The sequence below is a fragment of the Molossus molossus genome, unplaced genomic scaffold (assembly GCF_014108415.1).
Source record: "Molossus molossus isolate mMolMol1 unplaced genomic scaffold, mMolMol1.p scaffold_m16_p_8, whole genome shotgun sequence".
In the NCBI taxonomy this organism is placed as follows: Eukaryota; Metazoa; Chordata; class Mammalia; order Chiroptera; family Molossidae; genus Molossus; species Molossus molossus.
The window spans coordinates 2,517,188-2,523,918 of NW_023425402.1; positions in this window are offsets into that span (position 1 = coordinate 2,517,188).

The window sequence follows — 6,731 nt, forward strand, 5'->3', positions numbered from 1 at the left end:
ATATCTGGGTTGCAGTTCAATCCCCAGTCCTGGTTGAGATCAGGAGGCGACCAATCTTTGTGTCTCTCCAATCAGTGTTCCTCCCTCCCTCCCTTCCTCTCTCTGAAAATTAATGGAAAAATATCCTCGGGTAAGGATTAACAAAAAAAAGAGGGCAGGACAAAGAACAGGCATGAACTGTTATGAGCAGTCTACACTTGTCTACATCAGAGAAGTTTATGAATCAGAAACTTATTTTTCAGAGTGGGAGCTCCAGTCTCCTCGGGAGAAGCCCAGGAGTAGGAGAGGAGGGCCTTGGAGGACACAGGAACGGGACATGGGAACGTGGGGTGAGCAAGAGACCCTCAGGGAAGACAGCCAAGAGGCCCCAGGCCCCTGCAACCCCGGCCAGATGTTTGGGCAGGAGGAAGGGCTGCTGAGAAAGCCTGTGAGAGGAAGCTGCTGTGATTCAGAGAAGAGCCTGAGCTGTGAGCAACCCAGGCGTCCGGTTCCTCTCACAGGCCAGAGATTTCGGAAGTGGCATGCAAAGAGCTCAGCTTGGGGGGAGGGGAGGATCCCAAGCTGGGGGTTGACAGGTAAGCATCAGAGAACTTTGGTGTCCAAATTTGCTCCCCATCTCACATTTCTCTGATTTTAAGCACATGGCTTCCCCTTTGCGAGAGTTACATGAAACTATAGCAAAAAAAGCCCTGATTCCTGCCCCCCACATCTCCCTCTTCCCGGTGTCCCTCCCTGGTGTCGGCCCCCAGCCCTGTTGGGGGTTCCCCTGAGATGAGGGCTGTTCACTTTCTCTGACCACACGATTTCCGCTTCTGTGTCTCTTTTTCCTAGGCTGATAAAAATACTGAGCCCTAGAGGCCCTGGCTTCCTCTGACCCCCTGGGGCCAGGCAGCAAGCATCCTGTCCACCACCCTGGGGGCAGGGAGGGGGCCCAGGGATCCCCAAGGGGTGACTCAGTGCACCATGAAGTGGGAGAGTGCATGTCCTCTAGAGTTGGAGCGAGGAATTGGTTCTCAGTAGAGGATGTCTGGGTTTCAATGAGAGAAACCAGATTGGGAACAAGACTGGTGAGGTTGAAGGGGGCCAGTATGGGGTTTGGGGTCCGGTCAGGTCTGGGTTAAGTTAGGAAAAGGACCCAAAGGGACTCTTTTTTTTTTTTTTCTTTTTTTTTTTTTTTTTTTTATCCTCACCCAAGGATATTTTTCCATTTTTCGTACAGATAGAGTGGGAGGGAGAGAGAGAGAGAAACATCGACGTGAAGGAACACATCGAGTGGCTGCCACCCGCACGACCAACCAGGGCCGGGGACAAACTGCAACCGAAGTACGTGCCCTTAGCGGGAACCGAACCCCGGTCTCTCCGGACCGCAGGCCGACGCTCTAACCGCTGAGCCAAACTGGCCAGGGCCCAAAGGGACTCTTGAACCATGGATCGAGTGGCCCAAAGATAAATTCAAACTGTGCTTCAAGTTTACAGCCCATGGGGAAGGCAGGCCCATACCCACCGAGGACGCTAGGCCTGCCGGTAAAGGTGGCGTGGTGGAGGCAGAAGAGGGGTCTCTAGCCCGGCTGGTGTGGCTCAGTGGTTGAGTGTTGACCCTACACCAAGAGGTCGCCAGTTCGAGTCCCAGCCAGGGCACATGTCCAGGTGGTGGGCCCCATCCCCAGTGGGGGGCATGCAGGGGACAGCCAATCGATGTCCTCTCTCTCTCTAAAAAAATTAATAAAGAAAATCCTCACCCGAGGATATTGTTTTATTTCTCTTCAGAAAGAGTTCGAGGGTGGGGGAGGGAGGGAGGGAGGAAGAGAGGGGGAGAGAGTAAGAGAGAGAGAGAGACACCATGGATGGAAGGCTCCGTAGATAAGTGAAATGTCTTGATCAAAGGCAGGGAGCCAGGGAAACATTCCAAGTATGTTAAGGAAAAGAGTCCAAGTGACCAAGTGCGAGTGTGAGTGAGCATGTCCTGGAGGAGGTGTGCAGCCTGCCAAGGGAGGCCTCAGGCTTCCTCCTGGGCCTCGGCGCTGCGCACGTGCGGGAGGGCGCTGCCGCGCAGGCACCAGGAAGAAGCAGGATGTTTTGAACACCTGTGTGTGACCAGGTCAGGCTCCTTTCCTGACATTGGTCATCCTGCCAACAACTGTCCGGGAGGTGGGGGTGGGTCTCCATTGTACAGATGAGGACACGGTGTCGCATAAACGTCCTGTAACTTGCTGAAGGCCACACAGCTAAAGAATAATGGAATCATCACTAAACTCATCTTTAAGACTTGTGTACTTACTCCATAGGTCCCAACAACCCCAAATGGCATTAGAAGAGGGAACAGCCCTGGCTGGTTTGGCTCAGTGGTTAGAGAATCAGCCCACAGATCAAAGAGCCGCGGGTTTGATTCTGGTCAAAGGCAGGTACCTCAGTTGGGGTTCAGTCCCTGCCCTGGTCGGGGTCGTAAGGGAGGCAACCAGTCAATGCATCTCTCTCACATCGATGTTTCTCTCTCTCTCTCTCTCTCTCTCTCTCACTCTCTCCCCCACTCTCAAACTCTGTCTGAACATAAATTTAAAAATATCCTCGGGTGAGGATTTTATTTATTTATTTATTTTCTTTATTAATTTTTTAGAGAGAGAGAGAGAGAGAAACATCAATGAGAGAACATCGATTGGCTGTCCCCTACACGCCCCCCACTGGGGATTTGGCCCACAACCTGTGCATGCACCCTGACTGGGAATCAAACTGGCGACCTCTTGGTGCATGGGTCCACACTCAACTACCGAGCCACACCAGGCTTGGGTGAGGTTTGTTTTTTTTAACAAAAGAGGGAACAGATTTTATAAACTTCGAGGAGATAAGTCAAGACAACTGATTGGCTGGTGGGAGTGAGGGAGCCTTAGATGACTCCAAGTTTGGGCCTAGGGGATTGGAAAGGTGATGATGCCCTAAATCAAGGGGGTGCATGGCCGTGGGGAAAGGTAGGGGTTCATGTCAGACATTCAGTCGGCAGCGACAGGAGCAAGGTGCTCTGCTAAACGGGGTACGAGTCACTGCCCTCGGCACTTGCCATCTAATAAAACACACTGCACAAGTGTACACGTAGCAACTACATGTAATCTTGGGAGATGCACCTGCTTAGAGTAACAAAGTGCTCGGAGGCCTGTGGCACTGGAGATGCCAGCACACCCTGCAGGTGGAGATTTCCAGGTGTGGAGCTCCGGAGGGGCCTGTGGGCCGGAGGGATGGATTCGGGTATCACTTCTCCCTGTGGAGGTTGAACCTCAGAGTAGACAGGATTCCCAAGAGAGAAGATGAGAAGAGCCCTGAGGATGGTCGAAGGAAGAGGAGCCGATAAAATGAGAGGCGAGGCATCAGTCAGAAGTAGGCGAGGGAGCGCCGTGCCGAGAGGCCACATCTGATGCTTCAAAGAGGTCGGGTAGGTGAGGGTTGAAAAGATCCTTTAGGTTCAGAAACTAGATGATTACAAATTTCGAGAAGACGGTTTCCACTTACCAGAGAGCCAGAAAGCACTTTACAAAGGCTGAGGAATGAGTAGGAGGTGAGGAAAGGGAGGTGGTACAAAGTCATAGAATGGTGGCTACGGGAGAAACTAAGAATTGTCTCTAGTTCAACCCACAGATTTTACAGATGAGGAAAATTTTACCGGTTCCCGAAAAAGTGGTTAGTAAAAGCGGTTAGTCTCTTGAGACATCACACAGAAGCAACAGGCATTTCAGGGGAAAAGAGTCAGGGAAGGATTTTTTATTTTCAAGAAAAAAATATCCTTGAATTTGTAAAGTGAAGGGAAGAGGCAAGACAAGAGAAAGATACTGAAAACATAAGAAAGGGGAGAAAGAATCCAGAAAAAAAGTGGGATTCAAGGTACAAAGGATCAGGAGAAAGAGGACTTCCCTGAGTGAAGAAGAAAGGAAAGATGGAACATACAGAGAAAAGAAAGAAGTCAGGAGCTCGGCCCTGGATGGCCGTAGCTCAGTACCGCAGGTGACAGCATCACCAAGCGAGAGGGAGAGGCAGGGCAGAGCGCAGAGGTGTGGCGGCTCACCACGGAACACAGGCTCTGAGGACAGGTGGTCAGGAGTCATGGCCTCTTACGGCGACATGACTCCTCCATGTTTGGCAGTCTAGAAGAGAGAGTCGGAAAGGACACTATCAGGTGTACCCAAATCAAGTTTTTCAAGGTCCTGGTAGAACATCAGGTAGGTAAGCGATTACAGAGTCGAAGCACTAGGAGGCCAGAGTATAGGACTCATCTTTGTGGTCTTGATGCCTCTAAAGATGGTGGTAAGGATGAGATGGAAAAGAACTGAGCTGGATATACAAGTTGTTGAGAGCGGGATAGAGATGTTGGGGAAGACTGCTGTGCAGACAGGAAGGGCATGGGTCTGAGAGGAGGAGGAGGTTGCCAGAGGTGCAGGCGGAGGGGGACCATGGCCTGTCCTCTGCAGGCTTCGCCAGAGACAGAAGGAGCACCGTTAGGAGAAATCCAGGTTTCTAACTGCCAGAGGAGGGTGCTTTCGAAAGTGAAATAGAGGACTCAGTTAGAAGGGGTCCACAGAATGTCGTGAAGTGGATCAGTGAACGTGTCCTTGTGCAGTAGGGAATCACACCCAGGGAGGAGCCCCAGCGAGTTCGGGAGAAGACAAAGCCTGGATGCGTTGCCTCTAGAAGCAGGCGGTGGCTGCTTCTGCAATTCCAGGGGGGGTTCGCAGCATTCATCATGTGGGACAGCACCTCAGGGCTCCGGGGCACAGCTTTGAACCCCACTTCATGCTGACAGGGCCGTGCTGTCTCTCGCTCTGCCCTGGCTTGTGGGATCCAGACTCACGTCCAGCTGCCAAGTGACAGCTCCACTTGGATGTTTGTCCCCTAGATTTGGACGTAACACAGCCTAGTGTGAACTTTCGGTCTCCACCCGAGCAGAATTCTGCGTCTCTCCCAGTCTCCCCATCTTCACGCCCACCCGCCATCCATTCAATCCATCATCTAGTCCTGTCAATTCTACCCCTGAAATATGTCCCGAATTCCTCCATCCTCACGGCTGCCACCATCGTCTCTCCAGGATCACAGCAATCGCCTCCTAACGTGTCCCTGCCCTCAGTGCTGCCCGCTGCAATCCCTTCTAAGCAGAGGAGCCACTGGGATCTTTTAAAACATAAATCCAGCCCGGCCATTGTGGCTCAGGAGTTGAGCATGGGCCCATGCACCAGGAGGTTGCTGGTTCGATTCCTGGTCAGGGCACATGCCCAGGTTGTGGGCCCGATCCCCAGTGCGGGGCATGCAGGAGGCAGCCAGTCAATGTTCTCTCTCATTGATGTTTCCATCTCTCTCTCCCTCTCCCTTCCTCTCTAAAATCAATAAAGGAAAAAAATTTAATAAAGAAAAAAAAAACATAAATCCAACACCTCTGCTTCACACCTCTCTTTGTCTCTTTGTCTGCCTGTATCTCTGCCTCTCTGTCTTTGTCTCTCTCTGTCTCTGTCTGTCACACACGCGCGCACCTGTGTGCACACACACGCACACGCACATACTCATACATACTGAATCCTCCAAAGCTTCCCACAGTTGAATAAACCCAGATGCTTCAGCCCGGCTTGCCCGGCCCACGAGGTCTGGGCCCTGCTCTCCCTCTCCTGTATCTCCCAGCCTCTCTCTGCTCCTCAGCACCCTAGCTGGCCCACCTTCTGGCCTTTGCAGAAGCTATTCCCTTTGCCTGGAGTGCTTTTCCTCCTAACTTCACCTGGTCACTCTTGTCATGTGGGTCTCAGCTTAAATGCCTCTTACTCAGAGAGGACGTCCGCCACCACTGTGCGGAGTGGTTCCCTGCCGCCCTCACCCCACCACCCTGCTTCCTCGGAGTGCTTCTCAGCCCTCTCCTCCGTGTGCTTCCTTCTGCCTCGCTAGGACGCGCGCTCCAGGGCCCCGCCCGGCTGACTGGCTTGCCACTGTGCCCTCCAGCCTGCCACAGTGCCCAGCACGGGCTTCCTCTGCAGAGGGAAGGAGAGGGGCGGCGCGGGGGGCAGTGCGCTGGTTCCATCGGGCTTGCCGACGGGGCTGGCTCAGCCACGGCTGGTTTCCAGGTTCACTCTAGAAACAGGGTCAGGTTCGCTTAGAGAATGTTGTTTGAGTTCATTTATTGAAAGGTGTTTAGATTTGACGTTAGGGTTGAACTGGAGCTGTGATTTGGATTGAGGTTAAATTTGGGTTAGTGGCAAAGTCGATATCAAATCCCAGTTTCGATTCTGAGGATAAGTTCAGGTTTGAGGTTAATGCCATCTCAGCCTCACTGGATGCTTCCGAGAGTCTGCTGGTTTGTGCAGAGACCACTGTGGAGACAGTCCCTGAGTGTGGGGCACAGGGCTCGTCATCACCACTCCCACTCAGGGAAAGCCCCAAACCAACTGCTGGCCACCCCAAGAAAGAAACCAAATTTCACACAACCTCCTTCGAAACTGAGATCGAAACCAAGATTAGCCCACCTCCAGGAGCGCCTTCAGCCCAGCGCCAACCCGTGACCCGGCCTCGGCGCTCTCGCCCATGCCTCCCGCCTCACCTTCCCCTTTCCGTCCGTCCTTGCCTCCGTTTCTCCCTCTGACCTGCTTCTCCCTTTTGGTTTCTCAGTTAATCGAAATGCCCTTTTATATTTTTACAGCATATAAAGCTCCTACGTTAGCGAGGCAGAGAGAGGCAGCAGGAGGGAACAGTCCCTGAGAAAGAGGGACACAGGA